Source organism: Pelobates fuscus, chromosome 2, assembly GCF_036172605.1.
Source record: "Pelobates fuscus isolate aPelFus1 chromosome 2, aPelFus1.pri, whole genome shotgun sequence".
NCBI lineage: Eukaryota > Metazoa > Chordata > Amphibia > Anura > Pelobatidae > Pelobates > Pelobates fuscus.
Window position 1 is genome coordinate 352,685,735 of NC_086318.1, and position 25,904 is coordinate 352,711,638.

The 25,904-nt window shown below is 43.0% G+C and overlaps 28 non-coding genes across 28 annotated transcripts; all 28 read right to left on the reverse strand.

Annotated features, from left to right (window-relative positions):
- Positions 1–418: 418 nt before the first annotated feature.
- LOC134590592 (U1 spliceosomal RNA) lies at positions 419–585 on the reverse strand. The gene has a single exon (XR_010087492.1). It is a non-coding gene; the product is annotated as a U1 spliceosomal RNA (small nuclear RNA).
- A 477-nt stretch (positions 586–1,062) lies between these two features.
- On the reverse strand, positions 1,063–1,203 carry LOC134592063 (U4 spliceosomal RNA). Its single transcript, XR_010088744.1, has one exon. It is a non-coding gene; the product is annotated as a U4 spliceosomal RNA (small nuclear RNA).
- An 899-nt stretch (positions 1,204–2,102) lies between these two features.
- LOC134590593 (U1 spliceosomal RNA) lies at positions 2,103–2,269 on the reverse strand. The gene has a single exon (XR_010087493.1). It is a non-coding gene; the product is annotated as a U1 spliceosomal RNA (small nuclear RNA).
- A 478-nt stretch (positions 2,270–2,747) lies between these two features.
- Positions 2,748–2,888, reverse strand: LOC134592064 (U4 spliceosomal RNA). Its single transcript, XR_010088745.1, has one exon. It is a non-coding gene; the product is annotated as a U4 spliceosomal RNA (small nuclear RNA).
- Positions 2,889–3,787: 899 nt separating this feature from the next.
- Positions 3,788–3,954, reverse strand: LOC134590342 (U1 spliceosomal RNA). The gene has a single exon (XR_010087280.1). It is a non-coding gene; the product is annotated as a U1 spliceosomal RNA (small nuclear RNA).
- Positions 3,955–4,422: 468 nt separating this feature from the next.
- LOC134592065 (U4 spliceosomal RNA) lies at positions 4,423–4,563 on the reverse strand. Its single transcript, XR_010088746.1, has one exon. It is a non-coding gene; the product is annotated as a U4 spliceosomal RNA (small nuclear RNA).
- Positions 4,564–5,462: 899 nt separating this feature from the next.
- Positions 5,463–5,629, reverse strand: LOC134589649 (U1 spliceosomal RNA). Its single transcript, XR_010086692.1, has one exon. It is a non-coding gene; the product is annotated as a U1 spliceosomal RNA (small nuclear RNA).
- A 479-nt stretch (positions 5,630–6,108) lies between these two features.
- On the reverse strand, positions 6,109–6,249 carry LOC134592067 (U4 spliceosomal RNA). The gene has a single exon (XR_010088747.1). It is a non-coding gene; the product is annotated as a U4 spliceosomal RNA (small nuclear RNA).
- Positions 6,250–7,148: 899 nt separating this feature from the next.
- LOC134590995 (U1 spliceosomal RNA) lies at positions 7,149–7,315 on the reverse strand. The gene has a single exon (XR_010087839.1). It is a non-coding gene; the product is annotated as a U1 spliceosomal RNA (small nuclear RNA).
- A 478-nt stretch (positions 7,316–7,793) lies between these two features.
- On the reverse strand, positions 7,794–7,934 carry LOC134592068 (U4 spliceosomal RNA). Its single transcript, XR_010088748.1, has one exon. It is a non-coding gene; the product is annotated as a U4 spliceosomal RNA (small nuclear RNA).
- A 3,040-nt stretch (positions 7,935–10,974) lies between these two features.
- On the reverse strand, positions 10,975–11,141 carry LOC134590701 (U1 spliceosomal RNA). The gene has a single exon (XR_010087586.1). It is a non-coding gene; the product is annotated as a U1 spliceosomal RNA (small nuclear RNA).
- A 478-nt stretch (positions 11,142–11,619) lies between these two features.
- On the reverse strand, positions 11,620–11,760 carry LOC134592070 (U4 spliceosomal RNA). Its single transcript, XR_010088749.1, has one exon. It is a non-coding gene; the product is annotated as a U4 spliceosomal RNA (small nuclear RNA).
- An 899-nt stretch (positions 11,761–12,659) lies between these two features.
- LOC134590677 (U1 spliceosomal RNA) lies at positions 12,660–12,826 on the reverse strand. The gene has a single exon (XR_010087564.1). It is a non-coding gene; the product is annotated as a U1 spliceosomal RNA (small nuclear RNA).
- Positions 12,827–13,302: 476 nt separating this feature from the next.
- On the reverse strand, positions 13,303–13,443 carry LOC134593167 (U4 spliceosomal RNA). The gene has a single exon (XR_010089688.1). It is a non-coding gene; the product is annotated as a U4 spliceosomal RNA (small nuclear RNA).
- Positions 13,444–14,342: 899 nt separating this feature from the next.
- On the reverse strand, positions 14,343–14,509 carry LOC134590478 (U1 spliceosomal RNA). Its single transcript, XR_010087396.1, has one exon. It is a non-coding gene; the product is annotated as a U1 spliceosomal RNA (small nuclear RNA).
- Positions 14,510–14,987: 478 nt separating this feature from the next.
- On the reverse strand, positions 14,988–15,128 carry LOC134593364 (U4 spliceosomal RNA). Its single transcript, XR_010089856.1, has one exon. It is a non-coding gene; the product is annotated as a U4 spliceosomal RNA (small nuclear RNA).
- Positions 15,129–16,026: 898 nt separating this feature from the next.
- Positions 16,027–16,193, reverse strand: LOC134590451 (U1 spliceosomal RNA). Its single transcript, XR_010087373.1, has one exon. It is a non-coding gene; the product is annotated as a U1 spliceosomal RNA (small nuclear RNA).
- Positions 16,194–16,657: 464 nt separating this feature from the next.
- LOC134593739 (U4 spliceosomal RNA) lies at positions 16,658–16,798 on the reverse strand. The gene has a single exon (XR_010090174.1). It is a non-coding gene; the product is annotated as a U4 spliceosomal RNA (small nuclear RNA).
- Positions 16,799–17,697: 899 nt separating this feature from the next.
- LOC134590275 (U1 spliceosomal RNA) lies at positions 17,698–17,864 on the reverse strand. Its single transcript, XR_010087223.1, has one exon. It is a non-coding gene; the product is annotated as a U1 spliceosomal RNA (small nuclear RNA).
- A 478-nt stretch (positions 17,865–18,342) lies between these two features.
- LOC134592071 (U4 spliceosomal RNA) lies at positions 18,343–18,483 on the reverse strand. The gene has a single exon (XR_010088750.1). It is a non-coding gene; the product is annotated as a U4 spliceosomal RNA (small nuclear RNA).
- Positions 18,484–19,382: 899 nt separating this feature from the next.
- On the reverse strand, positions 19,383–19,549 carry LOC134590276 (U1 spliceosomal RNA). The gene has a single exon (XR_010087224.1). It is a non-coding gene; the product is annotated as a U1 spliceosomal RNA (small nuclear RNA).
- A 477-nt stretch (positions 19,550–20,026) lies between these two features.
- LOC134592072 (U4 spliceosomal RNA) lies at positions 20,027–20,167 on the reverse strand. Its single transcript, XR_010088751.1, has one exon. It is a non-coding gene; the product is annotated as a U4 spliceosomal RNA (small nuclear RNA).
- An 899-nt stretch (positions 20,168–21,066) lies between these two features.
- LOC134590278 (U1 spliceosomal RNA) lies at positions 21,067–21,233 on the reverse strand. Its single transcript, XR_010087225.1, has one exon. It is a non-coding gene; the product is annotated as a U1 spliceosomal RNA (small nuclear RNA).
- Positions 21,234–21,712: 479 nt separating this feature from the next.
- On the reverse strand, positions 21,713–21,853 carry LOC134592073 (U4 spliceosomal RNA). Its single transcript, XR_010088752.1, has one exon. It is a non-coding gene; the product is annotated as a U4 spliceosomal RNA (small nuclear RNA).
- Positions 21,854–22,751: 898 nt separating this feature from the next.
- Positions 22,752–22,918, reverse strand: LOC134590452 (U1 spliceosomal RNA). Its single transcript, XR_010087374.1, has one exon. It is a non-coding gene; the product is annotated as a U1 spliceosomal RNA (small nuclear RNA).
- A 477-nt stretch (positions 22,919–23,395) lies between these two features.
- On the reverse strand, positions 23,396–23,536 carry LOC134593741 (U4 spliceosomal RNA). The gene has a single exon (XR_010090176.1). It is a non-coding gene; the product is annotated as a U4 spliceosomal RNA (small nuclear RNA).
- Positions 23,537–24,435: 899 nt separating this feature from the next.
- Positions 24,436–24,602, reverse strand: LOC134591283 (U1 spliceosomal RNA). Its single transcript, XR_010088084.1, has one exon. It is a non-coding gene; the product is annotated as a U1 spliceosomal RNA (small nuclear RNA).
- Positions 24,603–25,070: 468 nt separating this feature from the next.
- LOC134592074 (U4 spliceosomal RNA) lies at positions 25,071–25,211 on the reverse strand. Its single transcript, XR_010088753.1, has one exon. It is a non-coding gene; the product is annotated as a U4 spliceosomal RNA (small nuclear RNA).
- Between the last annotated feature and the right edge of the window lie 693 nt (positions 25,212–25,904).

Genomic DNA, 25,904 nt, shown 5'->3' on the forward strand with positions numbered 1-25,904 from the left:
TAGCGACCACCCAGCTATTCCTAAGGTTTGGTCTGATTGTCTCAAGCGGCAATTCACTGCCTTGATCCAGAAAATCTTTTTTTCCCAGAAATTCAATCAAACGTTACGTTCTGTTGGAAGACGTAATATAGGTCTCCAATTCTTTATTTCTTCCATTGCATTGAAGCATACAATAAATCAAAAGAAGTCAGGATAAAAAAATGATGAAAAAAAAGCTGAAAAGTTAAAATAAAAAGTGAAATTCTGGCTTAAAACTGGTCTCCAGAAAACATAGATAATAAAAATGATCAAGCCTAGGAAATGATTGTCGCTGCCTGCTTGATGCGGAAAGTAAGAGCCAAAGAAGACGGGTGCCGTGGCTGAAATTATCCTTCGTCAGAATTGGTGAAGTTCTCTATTTTTGTCAAACAAGCAAACACAGGGGAAAGCGCGAACGCAGTCCCCCACTACCATAAATTATGCAGTCGATTTTCCCACATTTGAGGAAATCGCAGAGGCCAACTGGTACAGAGTGCAATGAACCAGCCTCACTCTGGGAGAGCCACCTTAGGGATCATGGCTATCGCTCCCCTGCCAGGTAAGTATGACATGACGGGTACATTCAAAGGCACGCCCGCTGGGAAGCCTTTCCTTTAGGCTGTGGTGAAATAATAAAGCAAGTAAAAAAAAAAAAAAAAGAAGAGCAAATAAATAATCCAAATGATAGAAGGCTACAAAAGATTACCAAACCTCGTGGCTGATCGTTGTTTTCCTTAGCTACCAGTAATTTTAGTGCCTTCAGGTGGTTAGGTGTGAATAATTGAGCTGGATTCAGGGTGCGAAGGAGCAATTTGCATAAAGGCAAATGCCAGGCCAATGAGCCGAAGGATGGGAATTCGTAGCATGGAGTGAGAATAGTGTGCTGCCGGAAACAAATGGATTCAGTGGGAGAGAAAGGTAAAAGGGAAATGCTAAGAAGCCAGCGGAAGGAATGGTGCAACAGAGCTCAGGAAGAAACGGGAGTCACGTAAGACACGCCCTGGACATGGGGCGCCATAAACTTTTATTAAACCAATCTTTCAGTCTCCTTAGAGCCTGTCAAAAATTGCCAATGCTGACTGTATTTCAAGTCATCATGGCGGGGTATTGGGTAAAGTTTTCAATTAGCAATAATCACGCCTCGGATTGACCTCATGGGCTACGATACTGCCACTGCGCAAAGCTAACTGTTCAAGTGGGCCAGCTTTTAAGAGCTACCATGTAAGGACACTTTAAGACAGCGGTGAGAAAAAGTTCATGACCATAAGCCATTGCAAAGGGTTATGGGAGGCAATATTCTAATTAGGCCCGCTTCCTCCTACTGGGAAGCTTAAACCCCAACAAATTCCTTGGTCTTCTTATATGACATCTTGGAATGGTTCCAAACCTATAACAGAGAGTGAGGGCAACCATATCTTGCAGCAAACCTTGTACAATTTTTTTTCTCTCTTTGGAACCAGTTTTGCCAAGATTCTACTACAGCAGCCATTAGGCAGAGTACACAATCCGCTGGTCTACATTCGTCCCCAAAGTCACACATTTCATGACTCCATCGATAGGAATGACCCTTGCCTAGCACCTGTCTTCTCTTCATCCACACTCAACAGGGCTGAAAGAACATTTGTGGTGGCTTTTTCAAAATTCCATGGTGTTCATTAGTAAGTGCTAGCGACCACCCAGCTATTCCTAAGGTTTGGTCTGATTGTCTCAAGCGGCAATTCACTGCCTTGATCCAGAAAATCTTTTTTTCCCAGAAATTCAATCAAACGTTACGTTCTGTTGGAAGACGTAATATAGGTCTCCAATTCTTTATTTCTTCCATTGCATTGAAGCATACAATAAATCAAAAGAAGTCAGGATAAAAAAATGATGAAAAAAAAGCTGAAAAGTTAAAATAAAAAGTGAAATTCTGGCTTAAAACTGGTCTCCAGAAAACATAGATAATAAAAATGATCAAGCCTAGGAAATGATTGTCGCTGCCTGCTTGATGCGGAAAGTAAGAGCCAAAGAAGACGGGTGCCCTGGCTGAAATTATCCTTCGTCAGAATTGGTGAAGCTCTCTATTTTTGTCAAACAAGCAAACACAGGGGAAAACGCGAACGCAGTCCCCCACTACCATAAATTATGCAGTCGAGTTTCCCACATTTGAGGAAATCGCAGAGGTCAACTGGTACGGAGTGCAATGAACCAGCCTCACTCTGGGAGAGCCACCTTAGGGATCATGGCTATTGCTCCCCTGCCAGGTAAGTATGACATGACCGGTACATTCAAAGGCACGCCCACTGGGAAGCCTTTCCTTTAGGCTGTGGTGAAATAATAAAGCAAGTAAAAAAAAAAAAAAAAAGAAGAGCAAATAAATAATCCAAATGATAGAAGGCTACAAAAGATTACCAAACCTCGTGGCTGATCGTTGTTTTCCTTAGCTACCAGTAATTTTAGTGCCTTCAGGTGGTTAGGTGTGAATAATTGAGCTGGATTCAGGGTGCGAAGGAGCAATTTGCATGAAGGCAAATGCTAGGCCAATGAGCCGAAGGATGGGAATTCGTAGCATGGAGTGAGAATAGTGTGCTGCCGGAAACAAGTGGATTCAGTGGGAGAGAAAGGTAAAAGGGAAATGCTAAGAAGCCAGCGGAAGGAATGGTGCAACAGAGCTCAGGAAGAAACGGGAGTCACGTAAGACACGCCCTGGACATGGGGCGCCATAAACTTTTATTAAACCAATCTTTCAGTCTCCTTAGAGCCTGTCAAAAATTGCCAATGCTGACTGTATTTCAAGTCATCATGGCGGGGTATTGGGTAAAGTTTTCAATTAGCAATAATCACGCCTCGGATTGACCTCATGGGCTACGATACTGCCACTGCGCAAAGCTAACTGTTCAAGTGGGCCAGCTTTTAAGAGCTACCATGTAAGGACACTTTAAGACAGCGGTGAGAAAAAGTTCATGACCATAAGCCATTGCAAAGGATTATGGGAGGCAATATTCTAATTAGGCCCGCTTCCTCCTACAGGGAAGCTTAAACCCCAACAAATTCCTTGGTCTTCTTATATGGCATCTTGGAATGGTTCCAAACCTATAACAGAGAGTGAGGGCAACCATATCTTGCAGCAAACCTTGTACAATTTTTTTTCTCTCTTTGGAAACAGTTTTGCCAAGATTCTACTACAGCAGCCATTAGGCAGAGTACACAATCCGCTGGTCTACGTTCGTCCCCAAAGTCACACATTTCATGACTCCATCGATAGGAATGACCCTTGCCTAGCACCTGTCTTCTCTTCATCCACACTCAACAGGGCTGAAAGAACATTTGTGGTGGCTTTTTCAAAATTCCATGGTGTTCATTAGTAAGTGCTAGCGACCACCCAGCTATTCCTAAGGTTTGGTCTGATTGTCTCAAGCGGCAATTCACTGCCTTGATCCAGAAAATCTTTTTTTCCCAGAAATTCAATCAAACGTTACGTTCTGTTGGAAGACGTAATATAGGTCTCCAATTCTTTATTTCTTCCATTGCATTGAAGCATACAATAAATCAAAAGAAGTCAGGATAAAAAAATGATGAAAAAAAAGCTGAAAAGTTAAAATAAAAAGTGAAATTCTGGCTTAAAACTGGTCTCCAGAAAACAAAGATAATAAAAATGATCAAGCCTAGGAAATGATTGTCGCTGCCTGCTTGATGCGGAAAGTAAGAGCCAAAGAAGACGGGTGCCGTGGCTGAAATTATCCTTCGTCAGAATTGGTGAAGTTCTCTATTTTTGTCAAACAAGCAAACACAGGGGAAAGCGCGAACGCAGTCCCCCACTACCATAAATTATGCAGTCGATTTTCCCACATTTGAGGAAATCGCAGAGGACAACTGGTACGGAGTGCAATGAACCAGCCTCACTCTGGGAGAGCCACCTTAGGGATCATGGCTATTGCTCCCCTGCCAGGTAAGTATGACATGACGGGTACATTCAAAGGCACGCCCGCTGGGAAGCCTTTCCTTTAGGCTGTGGTGAAATAATAAAGCAAGTAAAAAAAGAAGAGCAAATAAATAATCCAAATGATAGAAGGCTAGAAAAGATTACCAAACCTCGTGGCTGATCGTTGTTTTCCTTAGCTACCAGTAATTTTAGTGCCTTCAGGTGGTTAGGTGTGAATAATTGAGCTGGATTCAGGGTGCGAAGGAGCAATTTGCATAAAGGCAAATGCTAGGCCAATGAGCCGAAGGATGGGAATTCGTAGCATGGAGTGAGAATAGTGTGCTGCCGGAAACAAATGGATTCAGTGGGAGAGAAAGGTAAAAGGGAAATGCTAAGAAGCCAGCGGAAGGAATGGTGCAACAGAGCTCAGGAAGAAACGGGAGTCACGTAAGACACGCCCTGGACATGGGGCGCCATAAACTTTTATTAAACCAATCTTTCAGTCTCCTTAGAGCCTGTCAAAAATTGCCAATGCTGACTGTATTTCAAGTCATCATGGCGGGGTATTGGGTAAAGTTTTCAATTAGCAATAATCACGCCTCGGATTGACCTCATGGGCTACGATACTGCCACTGCGCAAAGCTAACTGTTCAAGTGGGCCAGCTTTTAAGAGCTACCATGTAAGGAAACTTTAAGACAGCGGTGAGAAAAAGTTCATGACCATAAGCCATTGCAAAGGATTATGGGAGGCAATATTCTAATTAGGCCCGCTTCCTCCTACAGGGAAGCTTAAACCCCAACAAATTCCTTGGTCTTCTTATATGGCATCTTGGAATGGTTCCAAACCTATAACAGAGAGTGAGGGCAACCATATCTTGCAGCAAACCTTGTACAATTTTTTTTCTCTCTTTGGAAACAGTTTTGCCAAGATTCTACTACAGCAGCCATTAGGCAGAGTACACAATCCGCTGGTCTACGTTCGTCCCCAAAGTCACACATTTCATGACTCCATCGATAGGAATGACCCTTGCCTAGCACCTGTCTTCTCTTCATCCACACTCAACAGGGCTGAAAGAACATTTGTGGTGGCTTTTTCAAAATTCCATGGTGTTCATTAGTAAGTGCTAGCGACCACCCAGCTATTCCTAAGGTTTGGTCTGATTGTCTCAAGCGGCAATTCACTGCCTTGATCCAGAAAATCTTTTTTTCCCAGAAATTCAATCAAACGTTACGTTCTGTTGGAAGACGTTATATAGGTCTCCAATTCTTTATTTCTTCCATTGCATTGAAGCATACAATAAATCAAAAGAAGTCAGGATAAAAAAATGATGAAAAAAAAGCTGAAAAGTTAAAATAAAAAGTGAAATTCTGGCTTAAAACTGGTCTCCAGAAAACAAAGATAATAAAAATGATCAAGCCTAGGAAATGATTGTCGCTGCCTGCTTGATGCGGAAAGTAAGAGCCAAAGAAGACGGGTGCCGTGGCTGAAATTATCCTTTGTCAGAATTGGTGAAGTTCTCTATTTTTGTCAAACAAGCAAACACAGGGGAAAGCGCGAACGCAGTCCCCCACTACCATAAATTATGCAGTCGAGTTTCCCACATTTGAGGAAATCGCAGAGGTCAACTGGTACGGAGTGCAATGAACCAGCCTCACTCTGGGAGAGCCACCTTAGGGATCATGGCTACTGCTCCCCTGCCAGGTAAGTATGACATGACGGGTACATTCAAAGGCACGCCCGCTGGGAAGCCTTTCCTTTAGGCTGTGGTGAAATAATAAAGCAAGTTAAAAAAAAAAAAAAAAAGAAGAGCAAATAAATAATCCAAATGATAGAAGGCTACAAAAGATTACCAAACCTCGTGGCTGATCGTTTTTTTCCTTAGCTACCAGTAATTTTAGTGCCTTCAGGTGGTTAGGTGTGAATAATTGAGCTGGATTCAGGGTGCGAAGGAGCAATTTGCATAAAGGCAAATGCTAGGCCAATGAGCCGAAGGATGGGAATTCGTAGCATGGAGTGAGAATAGTGTGCTGCCGGAAACAAGTGGATTCAGTGGGAGAGAAAGGTAAAAGGGAAATGCTAAGAAGCCAGCGGAAGGAATGGTGCAACAGAGCTCAGGAAGAAACGGGAGTCACGTAAGACACGCCCTAGACATGGGGCGCCATAAACTTTTATTAAACCAATCTTTCAGTCTCCTTAGAGCCTGTCAAAAATTGCCAATGCTGACTGTATTTCAAGTCATCATGGCGGGGTATTGGGTAAAGTTTTCAATTAGCAATAATCACGCCTCGGATTGACCTCATGGGCTACGATACTGCCACTGCGCAAAGCTAACTGTTCAAGTGGGCCAGCTTTTAAGAGCTACCATGTAAGGACACTTTAAGACAGCGGTGAGAAAAAGTTCATGACCATAAGCCATTGCAAAGGATTATGGGAGGCAATATTCTAATTAGGCCCGCTTCCTCCTACAGGGAAGCTTAAACCCCAACAAATTCCTTGGTCTTCTTATATGGCATCTTGGAATGGTTCCAAACCTATAACAGAGAGTGAGGGCAACCATATCTTGCAGCAAACCTTGTACAATTTTTTTTCTCTCTTTGGAAACAGTTTTGCCAAGATTCTACTACAGCAGCCATTAGGCAGAGTACACAATCCGCTGGTCTACGTTCGTCCCCAAAGTCACACATTTCATGACTCCATCGATAGGAATGACCCTTGCCTAGCACCTGTCTTCTCTTCATCCACACTCAACAGGGCTGAAAGAACATTTGTGGTGGCTTTTTCAAAATTCCATGGTGTTCATTAGTAAGTGCTAGCGACCACCCAGCTATTCCTAAGGTTTGGTCTGATTGTCTCAAGCGGCAATTCACTGCCTTGATCCAGAAAATCTTTTTTTCCCAGAAATTCAATCAAACGTTACGTTCTGTTGGAAGACGTAATATAGGTCTCCAATTCTTTATTTCTTCCATTGCATTGAAGCATACAATAAATCAAAAGAAGTCGGGATAAAAAAATGATGAAAAAAAAGATGAAAAGTTAAAATAAAAAGTGAAATTCTGGCTTAAAACTGGTCTCCAGAAAACATAGATAATAAAAATGATCAAGCCTAGGAAATGATTGTCGCTGCCTGCTTGATGCGGAAAGTAAGAGCCAAAGAAGACGGGTGCCGTGGCTGAAATTATCCTTCGTCAGAATTGGTGAAGTTCTCTATTTTTGTCAAACAAGCAAACACAGGAGAAAGCGCGAACGCAGTCCCCCACTACCATAAATTATGCAGTCGATTTTCCCACATTTGAGGAAATCGCAGAGGTCAACTGGTACGGAGTGCAATGAACCAACCTCACTCTGGGAGAGCCACCTTAGGGATCATGGCTATTGCTCCCCTGCCAGGTAAGTATGACATGATGGGTACATTCAAAGGCACGCCCGCTGGGAAGCCTTTTCTTTAGGCTGTGGTGAAATAATAAAGCAAGTTAAAAAAAAAAAAAAAAGAAGAGCAAATAAATAATCCAAATGATAGAAGGCTAGAAAACATTACCAAACCTCGTGGCTGATCGTTTTTTTCCTTAGCTACCAGTAATTTTAGTGCCTTCAGGTGGTTAGGTGTGAATAATTGAGCTGGATTCAGGGTGCGAAGGAGCAATTTGCATAAAGGCAAATGCTAGGCCAATGAGCCGAAGGATGGGAATTCGTAGCATGGAGTGAGAATAGTGTGCTGCCGGAAACAAATGGATTCAGTGGGAGAGAAAGGTAAAAGGGAAATGCTAAGAAGCCAGCGGAAGGAATGGTGCAACAGAACTCAGGAAGAAACGGGAGTCACGTAAGACACGCCCTGGACATGGGGCGCCATAAACTTTTATTAAACCAATCTTTCAGTCTCCTTAGAGCCTGTCAAAAATTGCCAATGCTGACTGTATTTCAAGTCATCATGGCGGGGTATTGGGTAAAGTTTTCAATTAGCAATAATCACGCCTCGGATTGACCTCATGGGCTACGATACTGCCACTGCGCAAAGCTAACTGTTCAAGTGGGCCAGCTTTTAAGAGCTACCATGTAAGGAAACTTTAAGACAGCGGTGAGAAAAAGTTCATGACCATAAGCCATTGCAAAGGATTATGGGAGACAATATTCTAATTAGGCCCGCTTCCTCCTACAGGGAAGCTTAAACCCCAACAAATTCCTTGGTCTTCTTATATGGCATCTTGGAATGGTTCCAAACCTATAACAGAGAGTGAGGGCAACCATATCTTTTTTTTTTTTTAATTCTTTATTTTTGTAGTGCATATGTTTATAACAATTGCTTATGAGGTACCCCAAAGGCAAGCCTCTAGCACATTTCAAACATTATAACATAAAGGTACAAGAAAATTCTAGCACAGATTTTTATATATATATACGGTTAAGTCGAGTAGTAAACAACATGTAGTGTAGTAGCTTAGCCTCTTCTGTAATATAGTGGCAACAGTGCATAATATTATGATTAAGTTAAGAATTAACATAAGCCTACATACGTTTATACAGACTAATAGGTGTACGCGCAGGTAAGCCCTCAGTTTCTCTAAAGATTTTAAACAGGCTGGGGTTGCCATAGTATTCCCCACCAACTAGTAAAATAGTGCCTATTACGTGGTAATTGGTAACAGTCTAACACATGCTTCGCTTTGGTCTGGGTCTAGGTTCCGAGTGGAGTCAAATGTTTGTCCACATACAATTCGCTTGGAGCATTAAATGGGTGCAAGTTGAAGCACCGTCTGAGGCTACAAAGTCATGTGGCATAGGCTAGGCATCTTATGTTATTCAGGTTGGAATAGTTAAACAGGCATTTCTAACTAGATATAAAATGAAGTAAAATAATATAATGACTATATGATACCTCAAAGGGAAACATGCTGTTGAGAACCCCGTTATAGTAATGGGCTTGCGTTGGATGCATTTGAACAAATCACTAGGCATAACATTGCTAACAAAGATCAGGAAAATGCTAGGTCGTCTATGCTTAATAGCTGAAAAAAAAATTAAAAAAAATTAAATAAATAAAAGAAACCATCGTGCTAGCAAGATGTTACTGGCTATTACTGCTTAATGTTAAATGAATGGATCATGCTTATGCAGGGTATGTCAGTGGATGGGTAAGTATTCTTAGCTTTAAAACTTGGTACATATCCTGACAATTGAATTATGAGAGACATATGCACTTGCTAGGTAGATACAGTGAAGATTGGCAGCAAATGGGTTCAACGCAACACAAAATAAAAACATTTAAAAAAAATAAATAAAAAAAATAAATAAAAAATAGAAAAAAAGAAAAGTACAGGAGTCCACCAGATGAATAGTAAGCCAGGAGGAACAGATGTCTTCGGGGCAGTCACCGTAAGCCCCCCGCTTTCTCACCCGATCCCCAGTTTGATTAGAGACTGCTGTGATCTCAGACACCTGGAGGGTAGGCTTATGTTGCTTGGAAGCACGTACTGTGAGCCTTCTGCTGATGTCCCCAGATCCGTGCTAGTACTGGAGCCGCCATTTTGAGAAGGTAGGAGACTGAGTGTCCCTGATCGGCGCCCCCGATCTCTGCGTGCTTTAAGTTTGTCCATATGTGGGGGTGTTCCTTGCCCATCGCGGGTTGCTGGGGTCGTTGAACAGCAGGCAATACTGGTGTGTTGGTTGACCCACCTCTGAGGCTTGAGGTCCTGAGCCTTGGCGTCCGTGGTACCCGGCACTGTTTCCCGCCCTGTGAAGCTTTGCCCTTGTTTTCGTGTGGAGACCGTTCTTCTTTTGCGAGGGGGATTTCCCTGTAAGTGGCGCCGGGTAGCCGGGCGGATCCACGCTGCTGCCGCTCTTCTCTCCAGTTTATAAAGCTGTCTCCGGTCGGTGTGTTTCAACCAGAGGTGGGTGCACAACCGGTCAAAGAAATCCAGGGTATGCCTGGGAGGCTTAGCTAGTGTATGCAGAGTCACAGGCTGCGCCTGTACCGCCATCTTGGTTAGGCCCCGTTTGGTCGTCGCCGTTTGTTCGTGTAGTGATGTGGGGGAAATCGTCCCCTGCGAGGACCGGGATATCCCCCGCCGGTCCAAAGGGGGGGGCAGCAGGGCTGCAGTGATTTCTCGCTTGTGGGTGCTTCCCGGGCCGGGGAATCGGCCGCCTCCCCCGGGCACCAGGTCCCGCTCCGGTGTAAGCCGCATGGCCGATGTGGGTCTTGCTGTGGAGCTCCGTTGCCAGACAGGCATCATTTTGTGCGTCCGGGTATAATGCGTCTTGTCCCGGTCACCGTGTGCTACTATCACCGCTAGTTTGGTCGATATTATTGCAATTACGCTCTGTGTAGCAGGAGCTCTGAGAATGTTCTGCTGGCCATCTTGGCTGTCAGGCCCCGCCCCCAGGGCAACCATATCTTGCAGCAAACCTTGTACAATTTTTTTTCTCTCTTGGGAAACAGTTTTGCCAAGATTCTACTACAGCAGCCATTAGGCAGAGTACACAATCCGCTGGTCTACGTTCGTCCCCAAAGTCACACATTTCATGACTCCATCGATAGGAATGACCCTTGCCTAGCACCTGTCTTCTCTTCATCCACACTCAACAGGGCTGAAAGAACATTTGTGGTGGCTTTTTCAAAATTCCATGGTGTTCATTAGTAAGTGCTAGCGACCACCCAGCTATTCCTAAGGTTTGGTCTGATTGTCTCAAGCGGCAATTCACTGCCTTGATCCAGAAAATCTTTTTTTCCCAGAAATTCAATCAAACGTTACGTTCTGTTGGAAGACGTAATATAGGTCTCCAATTCTTTATTTCTTCCATTGCATTTAAGCATACAATAAATCAAAAGAAGTCAGGATAAAAAAATGTAGAAAAAAAAGCTGAAAAGTTAAAATAAAAAGTGAAATTCTGGCTTAAAACTGGTCTCCAGAAAACATAGATAATAAAAATGATCAAACCTAGGAAATGATTGTCGCTGCCTGCTTGATGTGGAAAGTAAGAGCCAAAGAAGACGGGTGCCGTGGCTGAAATTATCCTTCGTCAGAAGTGGTGAAGTTCTCTATTTTTGTCAAACAAGCAAACACAGGGGAAAGCGCGAACGCAGTCCCCCACTACCATAAATTATGCAGTCGATTTTCCCACATTTGAGTAAATCGCAGAGATCAACTGGTACGGAGTGCAATGAACCAGCCTCACTCTGGGAGAGCCACCTTAGGGATCATGGCTATTGCTCCCCTGCCAGGTAAGTATGACATGACGGGTACATTCAAAGGCACGCCCGCTGGGAAGCCTTTCCTTTAGGCTGTGGTGAAATAATAAAGCAAGTTAAAAAAAAAAAAAAAAGAAGAGCAAATAAATAATCCAAATGATAGAAGGCTAGAAAACATTACCAAACCTCGTGGCTGATCGTTTTTTTCCTTAGCTACCAGTAATTTTAGTGCCTTCAGGTGGTTAGGTGTGAATAATTGAGCTGGATTCAGGGTGCGAAGGAGCAATTTGCATGAAGGCAAATGCTAGGCCAATGAGCCGAAGGATGGGAATTCGTAGCATGGAGTGAGAATAGTGTGCTGCCGGAAACAAGTGGATTCAGTGGGAGAGAAAGGTAAAAGGGAAATGCTAAGAAGCCAGCGGAAGGAATGGTGCAACAGAGCTCAGGAAGAAACAAGAGTCACGTAAGACACGCAGTGGACATGGGGCGCCAAAAACTTTTATTAAACCAATCTTTCAGTCTCCTTAGAGCCTGTCAAAAATTGCCAATGCTGACTGTATTTCAAGTCATCATGGCGGGGTATTGGGTAAAGTTTTCAATTAGCAATAATCACGCCTCGGATTGACCTCATGGGCTACGATACTGCCACTGCGCAAAGCTAAATGTTCAAGTGGGCCAGCTTTTAAGAGCTACCATGTAAGGACACTTTAAGACAGCGGTGAGAAAAAGTTCATGACCATAAGCCATTGCAAAGGATTATGGGAGGCAATATTCTAATTAGGCCCGCTTCCTCCTACAGGGAAGCTTAAACCCCAACAAATTCCTTGGTCTTCTTATATGGCATCTTGGAATGGTTCCAAACCTATAACAGAGAGTGAGGGCAACCATATCTTGCAGCAAACCTTGTACAATTTTTTTTCTCTCTTTGGAACCAGTTTTGCCAAGATTCTACTACAGCAGCCATTAGGCAGAGTACACAATCCGCTGGTCTACGTTCGTCCCCAAAGTCACACATTTCATGACTCCATCGATAGGAATGACCCTTGCCTAGCACCTGTCTTCTCTTCATCCACACTCAACAGGGCTGAAAGAACATTTGTGGTGGCTTTTTCAAAATTCCATGGTGTTCATTAGTAAGTGCTAGCGACCACCCAGCTATTCCTAAGGTTTGGTCTGATTGTCTCAAGCGGCAATTCACTGCCTTGATCCAGAAAATCTTTTTTTCCCATAAATTCAATCAAACGTTACGTTCTGTTGGAAGACGTAATATAGGTCTCCAATTCTTTATTTCTTCCATTGCATTGAAGCATACAATAAATCAAAAGAAGTCAGGATAAAATAATGATGAAAAAAAAGCTGAAAAGTTAAAATAAAAAGTGAAATTCTGGCTTAAAACTGGTCTCCAGAAAACATAGATAATAAAAATGATCAAGCCTAGGAAATGATTGTCGCTGCCTGCTTGATGCGGAAAGTAAGAGCCAAAGAAGACGGGTGCCCTGGCTGAAATTATCCTTCGTCAGAATTGGTGAAGCTCTCTATTTTTGTCAAACAAGCAAACACAGGGGAAAGCGCGAACGCAGCCCCCCACTACCATAAATTATGCAGTCGAGTTTCCCACATTTGAGGAAATCGCAGAGGTCAACTAGTACGGAGTGCAATGAACCAGCCTCACTCTGGGAGAGCCACCTTAGGGATCATGGCTATTGCTCCCCTGCCAGGTAAGTATGACATGACGGGTACATTCAAAGGCACGCCCGCTGGGAAGCCTTTCCTTTAGGCTGTGGTGAAATAATAAAGCAAGTTTAAAAAAAAAAAAAGAAGAGCAAATAAATAATCCAAATGATAGAAGGCTAGAAAAGATTACCAAACCTCGTGGCTGATCGTTTTTTTCCTTAGCTACCAGTAATTTTAGTGCCTTCAGGTGGTTAGGTGTGAATAATTGAGCTGGATTCAGGGTGCGAAGGAGCAATTTGCATAAAGGCAAATGCTAGGCCAATGAGCCGAAGGATGGGAATTCGTAGCATGGAGTGAGAATAGTGTGCTGCCGGAAACAAATGGATTCAGTGGGAGAGAAAGGTAAAAGGGAAATGCTAAGAAGCCAGCGGAAGGAATGGTGCAACAGAGCTCAGGAAGAAACGGGAGTCACGTCAGACACGCCCTAGACATGGGGCGCCATAAACTTTTATTAAACCAATCTTTCAGTCTCCTTAGAGCCTGTCAAAAATTGCCAATGCTGACTGTATTTCAAGTCATCATGGCGGGGTATTGGGTAAAGTTTTCAAATAGCAATAATCACGCCTCGGATTGACCTCATGGGCTACGATACTGCCACTGCGCAAAGCTAACTGTTCAAGTGGGCCAGCTTTTAAGAGCTACCATGTAAGGACACTTTAAGACAGCGGTGAGAAAAAGTTCATGACCATAAGCCATTGCAAAGGATTATGGGAGGCAATATTCTAATTAGGCCCGCTTCCTCCTACAGGGAAGCTTAAACCCCAACAAATTCCTTGGTCTTCTTATATGGCATCTTGGAATGGTTCCAAACCTATAACAGAGAGTGAGGGCAACCATATCTTGCAGCAAACCTTGTACAATTTTTTTTCTCTCTTTGGAAACAGTTTTGCCAAGATTCTACTACAGCAGCCATTAGGCAGAGTACACAATCCGCTGGTCTACGTTCGTCCCCAAAGTCACACATTTCATGACTCCATCGATAGGAATGACCCTTGCCTAGCACCTGTCTTCTCTTCATCCACACTCAACAGGGCTGAAAGAACATTTGTGGTGGCTTTTTCAAAATTCCATGGTGTTCATTAGTAAGTGCTAGCGACCACCCAGCTATTCCTAAGGTTTGGTCTGATTGTCTCAAGCGGCAATTCACTGCCTTGATCCAGAAAATCTTTTTTTCCCAGAAATTCAATCAAACGTTACGTTCTGTTGGAAGACGTAATATAGGTCTCCAATTCTTTATTTCTTCCATTGCATTGAAGCATACAATAAATCAAAAGAAGTCAGGATAAAAAAATGATGAAAAAAAAGCTGAAAAGTTAAAATAAAAAGTGAAATTCTGGTTTAAAACTGGTCTCCAGAAAACATAGATAATAAAAATGATCAAGCCTAGGAAATGATTGTCGCTGCCTGCTTGATGCGGAAAGTAAGAGCCAAAGAAGACGGGTGCCGTGGCTGAAATTATCCTTCGTCAGAATTGGTGAAGTTCTCTATTTTTGTGAAACAAGCAAACACAGGGGAAAGCGCGAACGCAGTCCCCCACTACCATAAATTATGCAGTCGATTTTCCCACATTTGAGGAAATCGCAGAGGACAACTGGTACGGAGTGCAATGAACCAGCCTCCCTCTGGGAGAGCCACCTTAGGGATCATGGCTATTGCTCCCCTGCCAGGTAAGTATGACATGACGGGTACATTCAAAGGCACGCCCGCTGGGAAGCCTTTCCTTTAGGCTGTGGTGAAATAATAAAGCAAGTAAAAAAAAAAAAAAAAAGAAGAGCAAATAAATAATCCAAATGATAGAAGGCTACAAAAGATTACCAAACCTCGTGGCTGATCGTTGTTTTCCTTAGCTACCAGTAATTTTAGTGCCTTCAGGTGGTTAGGTGTGAATAATTGAGCTGGATTCAGGGTGCGAAGGAGCAATTTGCATAAAGGCAAATGCTAGGCCAATGAGCCGAAGGATGGGAATTCGTAGCATGTAGTGAGAATAGTGTGCTGCCGGAAACAAGTGAATTCAGTGGGAGAGAAAGGTAAAAGGGAAATGCTAAGAAGCCAGCGGAAGGAATAGTGCAACAGAGCTCAGGAAGAAACGGGAGTCACGTAAGACACGCCCTAGACATGGGGCGCCATAAACTTTTATTAAACCAATCTTTCAGTCTCCTTAGAGCCTGTCAAAAATTGCCAATGCTGACTGTATTTCAAGTCATCATGGCGGGGTATTGGGTAAAGTTTTCAATTAGCAATAATCACGCCTCGGATTGACCTCATGGGCTACAATACTGCCACTGCGCAAAGCTAGCTGTTCAAGTGGGCCAGCTTTTAAGAGTACCACGTAAGGACACTTTAAGACAGCGGTGAGAAAAAGTTCATGACCATAAGCCATTGCAAAGGATTATGGGAGGCAATATTCTAATTAGGCCCGCTTCCTCCTACAGGGAAGCTTAAACCCCAACAAATTCCTCGGTCTTCTTATATGGCATCTTGGAATGGTTCCAAACCTATAACAGAGAGTGAGGGCAACCATATCTTGCAGCAAACCTTGTACAATTTTTTTTCTCTCTTTGGAACCAGTTTTGCCAAGATTCTACTACAGCAGCCATTAGGCAGAGTACACAATCCGCTGGTCTACGTTCGTCCCCAAAGTCACACATTTCATGACTCCATCGATAGGAATGACCCTTGCCTAGCACCTGTCTTCTCTTCATCCACACTCAACAGGGCTGAAAGAACATTTGTGGTGGCTTTTTCAAAATTCCATGGTGTTCATTAGTAAGTGCTAGCGACCACCCAGCTATTCCTAAGGTTTGGTCTGATTGTCTCAAGCGGCAATTCACTGCCTTGATCCAGAAAATCTTTTTTTCCCATAAATTCAATCAAACGTTACGTTCTGTTGGAAGACGTAATATAGGTCTCCAATTCTTTATTTCTTCCATTGCATTGAAGCATACAATAAATCAAAAGAAGTCAGGATAAAATAATGATGAAAAAAAAGCTGAAAAGTTAAAATAAAAAGTGAAATTCTGGCTTAAAACTGGTCTCCAGAAAACATAGATAATAAAAATGATCAAGCCTAGGAAATGATTGTCGCTGCCTGCTTGATGCGGAAAGTAAGAGCCAAAGAAGACGGGTGCCCTGGCTGAAATTATCCTTCGTCAGAATTTGTGAAGCTCTCTATTTTTGTCAAACAAGCAAACACAGGGGAAAGCGCAAACGCAGCCCCCCACTACCATAAATTATGCAGTCGAGTTTCCCACATTTGAGGAAATCGCAGAGGTCAACTGGTACGGAGTGCAATGAACCAGCCTCACTCTGGGAGAGCCACCTTAGGGATCATGGCTATTGCTCCCCTGCCAGGTAAGTATGACATGACGGGTACATTCAAAGGCACGCCCGCTGGGAAGCCTTTCCTTTAGGCTGTGGTGAAATAATAAAGCAAGTTTAAAAAAAAAAAAAGAAGAGCAAATAAATAATCCAAATGATAGAAGGCTAGAAAAGATTACCAAACCTCGTGGCTGATCGTTTTTTTCCTTAGCTACCAGTAATTTTAGTGCCTTCAGGTGGTTAGGTGTGAATAATTGAGCTGGATTCAGGGTAGTGCATAAAGGCAAATGCTAGGCCAATGAGCCGAAGGATGGGAATTCGTAGCATGGAGTGAGAATAGTGTGCTGCCGGAAACAAATGGATTCAGTGGGAGAGAAAGGTAAAAGGGAAATGCTAAGAAGCCAGCGGAAGGAATGGTGCAACAGAGCTCAGGAAGAAACGGGAGTCACGTCAGACACGCCCTAGACATGGGGCGCCATAAACTTTTATTAAACCAATCTTTCAGTCTCCTTAGAGCCTGTCAAACATTGCCAATGCTGACTGTATTTCAAGTCATCATGGCGGGGTATTGGGTAAAGTTTTCAAATAGCAATAATCACGCCTCGGATTGACCTCATGGGCTACGATACTGCCACTGCGCAAAGCTAACTGTTCAAGTGGGCCAGCTTTTAAGAGCTACCATGTAAGGACACTTTAAGACAGCGGTGAGAAAAAGTTCATGACCATAAGCCATTGCAAAGGATTATGGGAGGCAATATTCTAATTAGGCCCGCTTCCTCCTACAGGGAAGCTTAAACCCCAACAAATTCCTTGGTCTTCTTATATGGCATCTTGGAATGGTTCCAAACCTATAACAGAGAGTGAGGGCAACCATATCTTGCAGCAAACCTTGTACAATTTTTTTTCTCTCTTTGGAAACAGTTTTGCCAAGATTCTACTACAGCAGCCATTAGGCAGAGTACACAATCCGCTGGTCTACGTTCGTCCCCAAAGTCACACATTTCATGACTCCATCGATAGGAATGACCCTTGCCTAGCACCTGTCTTCTCTTCATCCACACTCAACAGGGCTGAAAGAACATTTGTGGTGGCTTTTTCAAAATTCCATGGTGTTCATTAGTAAGTGCTAGCGACCACCCAGCTAGTCCTAAGGTTTGGTCTGATTGTCTCAAGCGGCAATTCACTGCCTTGATCCAGAAAATCTTTTTTTCCCAGAAATTCAATCAAACGTTACGTTCTGTTGGAAGACGTAATATAGGTCTCCAATTCTTTATTTCTTCCATTGCATTGAAGCATACAATAAATCAAAAGAAGTCAGGATAAAAAAATGATGAAAAAAAAGCTGAAAAGTTAAAATAAAAAGTGAAATTCTGGCTTAAAACTGGTCTCCAGAAAACATAGATAATAAAAATGATCAAGCCTAGGAAATGATTGTCGCTGCCTGCTTGATGCGGAAAGTAAGAGCCAAAGAAGACGGGTGCCGTGGCTGAAATTATCCTTCGTCAGAATTGGTGAAGTTCTCTATTTTTGTCAAACAAGCAAACACAGGGGAAAGCGCGAACGCAGTCCCCCACTACCATAAATTATGCAGTCGATTTTCCCACATTTGAGGAAATCGCAGAGGTCAACTGGTACGGAGTGCAATGAACCAGCCTCACTCTGGGAGAGCCACCTTAGGGATCATGGCTATTGCTCCCCTGCCAGGTAAGTATGACATGACGAGTACATTCAAAGGCACGCCCGCTGGGAAGCCTTTCCTTTAGGCTGTGGTGAAATAATAAAGCAAGTAAAAAAAAAAAAAAAAAGAAGAGCAAATAAATAATCCAAATGATAGAAGGCTAGAAAACATTACCAAACCTCGTGGCTGATCGTTTTTTTCCTTAGCTACCAGTAATTTTAGTGCCTTCAGGTGGTTAGGTGTGAATAATTGAGCTGGATTCAGGGTGCGAAGGAGCAATTTGCATAAAGGCAAATGCTAGGCCAATGAGCCGAAGGATGGGAATTCGTAGCATGGAGTGAGAATAGTGTGCTGCCGGAAACAAATGGATTCAGTGGGAGAGAAAGGTAAAAGGGAAATGCTAAGAAGCCAGCGGAAGGAATGGTGCAACAGAGCTCAGGAAGAAACGGGAGTCACGTAAGACACGCCCTGGACATGGGGCGCCATAAACTTTTATTAAACCAATCTTTCAGTCTCCTTAGAGCCTGTCAAAAATTGCCAATGCTGACTGTATTTCAAGTCATCATGGCGGGGTATTGGGTAAAGTTTTCAATTAGCAATAATCACGCCTCGGATTGACCTCATGGGCTACGATACTGCCACTGCGCAAAGCTAACTGTTCAAGTGGGCCAGCTTTTAAGAGCTACCATGTAAGGAAACTTTAAGACAGCGGTGAGAAAAAGTTCATGACCATAAGCCATTGCAAAGGATTATGGGAGGCAATATTCTAATTAGGCCCGCTTCCTCCTACAGGGAAGCTTAAACCCCAACAAATTCCTTGGTCTTCTTATATGGCATCTTGGAATGGTTCCAAACCTATAACAGAGAGTGAGGGCAACCATATCTTGCAGCAAACCTTGTACAATTTTTTTTCTCTCTTTGGAAACAGTTTTGCCAAGATTCTACTACAGCAGCCATTAGGCAGAGTACACAATCCGCTGGTCTACGTTCGTCCCCAAAGTCACACATTTCATGACTCCATCGATAGGAATGACCCTTGCCTAGCACCTGTCTTCTCTTCATCCACACTCAACAGGGCTGAAAGAACATTTGTGGTGGCTTTTTCAAAATTCCATGGTGTTCATTAGTAAGTGCTAGCGACCACCCAGCTATTCCTAAGGTTTGGTCTGATTGTCTCAAGCGGCAATTCACTGCCTTGATCCAGAAAATCTTTTTTTCCCAGAAATTCAATCAAACGTTACGTTCTGTTGGAAGACGTTATATAGGTCTCCAATTCTTTATTTCTTCCATTGCATTGAAGCATACAATAAATCAAAAGAAGTCAGGATAAAAAAATGATGAAAAAAAAGCTGAAAAGTTAAAATAAAAAGTGAAATTCTGGCTTAAAACTGGTCTCCAGAAAACAAAGATAATAAAAATGATCAAGCCTAGGAAATGATTGTCGCTGCCTGCTTGATGCGGAAAGTAAGAGCCAAAGAAGACGGGTGCCGTGGCTGAAATTATCCTTCGTCAGAATTGGTGAAGTTCTCTATTTTTGTCAAACAAGCAAACACAGGGGAAAGCGCGAACGCAGTCCCCCACTACCATAAATTATGCAGTCGATTTTCCCACATTTGAGGAAATCGCAGAGGTCAACTGGTACGGAGTGCAATGAACCAGCCTCACTCTGGGAGAGCCACCTTAGGGATCATGGCTATTGCTCCCCTGCCAGGTAAGTATGACATGACGGGTACATTCAAAGGCACGCCCGCTGGGAAGCCTTTCCTTTAGGCTGTGGTGAAATAATAAAGCAAGTTAAAAAAAAAAAAAAAGAAGAGCAAATAAATAATCCAAATGATAGAAGGCTAGAAAACATTACCAAACCTCGTGGCTGATCGTTTTTTTCCTTAGCTACCAGTAATTTTAGTGCCTTCAGGTGGTTAGGTGTGAATAATTGAGCTGGATTCAGGGTGCGAAGGAGCAATTTGCATAAAGGCAAATGCTAGGCCAATGAGCCGAAGGATGGGAATTCGTAGCATGGAGTGAGAATAGTGTGCTGCCGGAAACAAATGGATTCAGTGGGAGAGAAAGGTAAAAGGGAAATGCTAAGAAGCCAGCGGAAGGAATGGTGCAACAGAGCTCAGGAAGAAACGGGAGTCACGTAAGACACGCCCTGGACATGGGGCGCCATAAACTTTTATTAAACCAATCTTTCAGTCTCCTTAGAGCCTGTCAAAAATTGCCAATGCTGACTGTATTTCAAGTCATCATGGCGGGGTATTGGGTAAAGTTTTCAATTAGCAATAATCACGCCTCGGATTGACCTCATGGGCTACGATACTGCCACTGCGCAAAGCTAACTGTTCAAGTGGGCCAGCTTTTAAGAGCTACCATGTAAGGAAACTTTAAGACAGCGGTGAGAAAAAGTTCATGACCATAAGCCATTGCAAAGGATTATGGGAGGCAATATTCTAATTAGGCCCGCTTCCTCCTACAGGGAAGCTTAAACCCCAACAAATTCCTTGGTCTTCTTATATGGCATCTTGGAATGGTTCCAAACCTATAACAGAGAGTGAGGGCAACCATATCTTGCAGCAAACCTTGTACAATTTTTTTTCTCTCTTTGGAAACAGTTTTGCCAAGATTCTACTACAGCAGCCATTAGGCAGAGTACACAATCCGCTGGTCTACGTTCGTCCCCAAAGTCACACATTTCATGACTCCATCGATAGGAATGACCCTTGCCTAGCACCTGTCTTCTCTTCATCCACACTCAACAGGGCTGAAAGAACATTTGTGGTGGCTTTTTCAAAATTCCATGGTGTTCATTAGTAAGTGCTAGCGACCACCCAGCTATTCCTAAGGTTTGGTCTGATTGTCTCAAGCGGCAATTCACTGCCTTGATCCAGAAAATCTTTTTTTCCCATAAATTCAATCAAACGTTACGTTCTGTTGGAAGACGTAATATAGGTCTCCAATTCTTTATTTCTTCCATTGCATTGAAGCATACAATAAATCAAAAGAAGTCAGGATAAAAAAATGATGAAAAAAAAGCTGAAGAGTTAAAATAAAAAGTGAAATTCTGGCTTAAAACTGGTCTCCAGAAAGCAAAGATAATAAAAATGATCAAGCCTAAGAAATGATTGTCGCTGCCTGCTTGATGCGGAAAGTAAGAGCCAAAGAAGACGGGTGCCGTGGCTGAAATTATCCTTCGTCAGAATTGGTGAAATTCTCTATTTTTGTCAAACAAGCAAACACAGGGGAAAGCGCGAACGCAGTCCCCCACTACCATAAATTATGCAGTCGATTTTCCCACATTTGAGGAAATCGCAGAGGTCAACTGGTACGGAGTGCAATGAACCAGCCTCACTCTGGGAGAGCCACCTTAGGGATCATGGCTATTGCTCCCCTGCCAGGTAAGTATGACATGATAGGTACATTCAAAGGCACGCCCGCTGGGAAGCCTTTCCTTTAGGCTGTGGTGAAATAATAACGCAAGTAAAAAAAAAAAGAAAAAAGAAGAGCAAATAAATAATCCAAATGATAGAAGGCTACAAAAGATTACCAAACCTCGTGGCTGATCGTTGTTTTCCTTAGCTACCAGTAATTTTAGTGCCTTCAGGTGGTTAGGTGTGAATAATTGAGCTGGATTCAGGGTGCGAAGGAGCAATTTGCATAAAGGCAAATGCTAGGCCAATGAGCCGAAGGATGGGAATTCGTAGCATGGAGTGAGAATAGTGTGCTGCCGGAAACAAGTGGATTCAGTGGGAGAGAAAGGTAAAAGGGAAATGCTAAGAAGCCAGCGGAAGGAATGGTGCAACAGAGCTCAGGAAGAAATGGGAGTCACGTAAGACACGCCCTGGACATGGGGCGCCATAAACTTTTATTAAACCAATCTTTCAGTCTCCTTAGAGCCTGTCAAAAATTGCCAATGCTGACTGTATTTCAAGTCATCATGGCGGGGTATTGGGTAAAGTTTTCAATTAGCAATAATCACGCCTCGGATTGACCTCATGGGCTACGATACTGCCACTGCGCAAAGCTAACTGTTCAAGTGGGCCAGCTTTTAAGAGCTACCATGTAAGGAAACTTTAAGACAGCGGTGAGAAAAAGTTCATGACCATAAGCCATTGCAAAGGATTATGGGAGGCAATATTCTAATTAGGCCCGCTTCCTCCTACAGGGAAGCTTAAACCCCAACAAATTCCTTGGTCTTCTTATATGGCATCTTGGAATGGTTCCAAACCTATAACAGAGAGTGAGGGCAACCATATCTTGCAGCAAACCTTGTACAATTTTTTTTCTCTCTTTGGAAACAGTTTTGCCAAGATTCTACTACAGCAGCCATTAGGCAGAGTACACAATCCGCTGGTCTACGTTCGTCCCCAAAGTCACACATTTCATGACTCCATCGATAGGAATGACCCTTGCCTAGCACCTGTCTTCTCTTCATCCACACTCAACAGGGCTGAAAGAACATTTGTGGTGGCTTTTTCAAAATTCCATGGTGTTCATTAGTAAGTGCTAGCGACCACCCAGCTATTCCTAAGGTTTGGTCTGATTGTCTCAAGCGGCAATTCACTGCCTTGATCCAGAAAATCTTTTTTTCCCATAAATTCAATCAAACGTTACGTTCTGTTGGAAGACGTAATATAGGTCTCCAATTCTTTATTTCTTCCATTGCATTGAAGCATACAATAAACAAAAGAAGTCAGGATAAAATAATGATGAAAAAAAAGCTGAAAAGTTAAAATAAAAAGTGAAATTCTGGCTTAAAACTGGTCTCCAGAAAACATAGATAATAAAAATGATCAAGCCTAGGAAATGATTGTCGCTGCCTGCTTGATGCGGAAAGTAAGAGCCAAAGAAGACGGGTGCCCTGGCTGAAATTATCCTTCGTCAGAATTGGTGAAGCTCTCTATTTTTGTCAAACAAGCAAACACAGGGGAAAGCGCAAACGCAGCCCCCCACTACCATAAATTATGCAGTCGAGTTTCCCACATTTGAGGAAATCGCAGAGGTCAACTGGTACGGAGTGCAATGAACCAGCCTCACTCTGGGAGAGCCACCTTAGGGATCATGGCTATTGCTCCCCTGCCAGGTAAGTATGACATGACGGGTACATTCAAAGGCACGCCCGCTGGGAAGCCTTTCCTTTAGGCTGTGGTGAAATAATAAAGCAAGTTTAAAAAAAAAAAAAAGAAGAGCAAATAAATAATCCAAATGATAGAAGGCTAGAAAAGATTACCAAACCTCGTGGCTGATCGTTTTTTTCCTTAGCTACCAGTAATTTTAGTGCCTTCAGGTGGTTAGGTGTGAATAATTGAGCTGGATTCAGGGTGCGAAGGAGCAATTTGCATAAAGGCAAATGCTAGGCCAATGAGCCGAAGGATGGGAATTCGTAGCATGGAGTGAGAATAGTGTGCTGCCGGAAACAAATGGATTCAGTGGGAGAGAAAGGTAAAAGGGAAATGCTAAGAAGCCAGCGGAAGGAATGGTGCAACAGAGCTCAGGAAGAAACGGGAGTCACGTCAGACACGCCCTAGACATGGGGCGCCATAAACTTTTATTAAACCAATCTTTCAGTCTCCTTAGAGCCTGTCAAACATTGCCAATGCTGACTGTATTTCAAGTCATCATGGCGGGGTATTGGGTAAAGTTTTCAAATAGCAATAATCACGCCTCGGATTGACCTCATGGGCTACGATACTGCCACTGCGCAAAGCTAACTGTTCAAGTGGGCCAGCTTTTAAGAGCTACCATGTAAGGACACTTTAAGACAGCGGTGAGAAAAAGTTCATGACCATAAGCCATTGCAAAGGATTATGGGAGGCAATATTCTAATTAGGCCCGCTTCCTCCTACAGGGAAGCTTAAACCCCAACAAATTCCTTGGTCTTCTTATATGGCATCTTGGAATGGTTCCAAACCTATAACAGAGAGTGAGGGCAACCATATCTTGCAGCAAACCTTGTACAATTTTTTTTCTCTCTTTGGAAACAGTTTTGCCAAGATTCTACTACAGCAGCCATTAGGCAGAGTACACAATCCGCTGGTCTACGTTCGTCCCCAAAGTCACACATTTCATGACTCCATCGATAGGAATGACCCTTGCCTAGCACCTGTCTTCTCTTCATCCACACTCAACAGGGCTGAAAGAACATTTGTGGTGGCTTTTTCAAAATTCCATGGTGTTCATTAGTAAGTGCTAGCGACCAGCCAGCTATTCCTAAGGTTTGGTCTGATTGTCTCAAGCGGCAATTCACTGCCTTGATCCAGAAAATCTTTTTTTCCCAGAAATTCAATCAAACGTTACGTTCTGTTGGAAGACGTAATATAGGTCTCCAATTCTTTATTTCTTCCATTGCATTGAAGCATACAATAAATCAAAAGAAGTCAGGATAAAAAAATGATGAAAAAAAAGCTGAAAAGTTAAAATAAAAAGTGAAATTCTGGCTTAAAACTGGTCTCCAGAAAACATAGATAATAAAAATGATCAAGCCTAGGAAATGATTGTCGCTGCCTGCTTGATGCGGAAAGTAAGAGCCAAAGAAGATGGGTGCCGTGGCTGAAATTATCCTTCGTCAGAATTGGTGAAGTTCTCTATTTTTGTCAAACAAGCAAACACAGGGGAAAGCGCGAATGCAGTCCCCCACTACCATAAATTATGCAGTCGATTTTCCCACATTTGAGGAAATCGCAGAGATCAACTGGTACGGAGTGCAATGAACCAGCCTCACTCTGGGAGAGCCACCTTAGGGATCATGGCTATTGCTCCCCTGCCAGGTAAGTATGACATGACGGGTACATTCAAAGGCACGCCCGCTGGGAAGCCTTTCCTTTAGGCTGTGGTGAAATAATAAAGCAAGTTAAAAAAGAAGAGCAAATAAATAATCCAAATGATAGAAGGCTAGAAAACATTACCAAACCTCGTGGCTGATCGTTTTTTTCCTTAGCTACCAGTAATTTTAGTGCCTTCAGGTGGTTAGGTGTGAATAATTGAGCTGGATTCAGGGTGCGAAGGAGCAATTTGCATAAAGGCAAATGCTAGGCCAATGAGCCGAAGGATGGGAATTCGTAGCATGGAGTGAGAATAGTGTGCTGCCGGAAACAAATGGATTCAGTGGGAGAGAAAGGTAAAAGGGAAATGCTAAGAAGCCAGCGGAAGGAATGGTGCAACAGAGCTCAGGAAGAAACGGGAGTCACGTAAGACACGCCCTGGACATGGGGCGCCATAAACTTTTATTAAACCAATCTTTCAGTCTCCTTAGAGCCTGTCAAAAATTGCCAATGCTGACTGTATTTCAAGTCATCATGGCGGGGTATTGGGTAAAGTTTTCAATTAGCAATAATCACGCCTCGGATTGACCTCATGGGCTACGATACTGCCACTGCGCAAAGCTAACTGTTCAAGTGGGCCAGCTTTTAAGAGCTACCATGTAAGGAAACTTTAAGACAGCGGTGAGAAAAAGTTCATGACCATAAGCCATTGCAAAGGATTATGGGAGGCAATATTCTAATTAGGCCCGCTTCCTCCTACAGGGAAGCTTAAACCCCAACAAATTCCTTGGTCTTCTTATATGGCATCTTGGAATGGTTCCAAACCTATAACAGAGCGTGAGGGCAACCATATCTTGCAGCAAACCTTGTACAATTTTTTTTCTCTCTTTGGAAACAGTTTTGCCAAGATTCTACTACAGCAGCCATTAGGCAGAGTACACAATCCGCTGGTCTACGTTCGTCCCCAAAGTCACACATTTCATGACTCCATCGATAGGAATGACCCTTGCCTAGCACCTGTCTTCTCTTCATCCACACTCAACAGGGCTGAAAGAACATTTGTGGTGGCTTTTTCAAAATTCCATGGTGTTCATTAGTAAGTGCTAGCGACCACCCAGCTATTCCTAAGGTTTGGTCTGATTGTCTCAAGCGGCAATTCACTGCCTTGATCCAGAAAATCTTTTTTTCCCATAAATTCAATCAAACGTTACGTTCTGTTGGAAGACGTAATATAGGTCTCCAATTCTTTATTTCTTCCATTGCATTGAAGCATACAATAAATCAAAAGAAGTCAGGATAAAAAAATGATGAAAAAA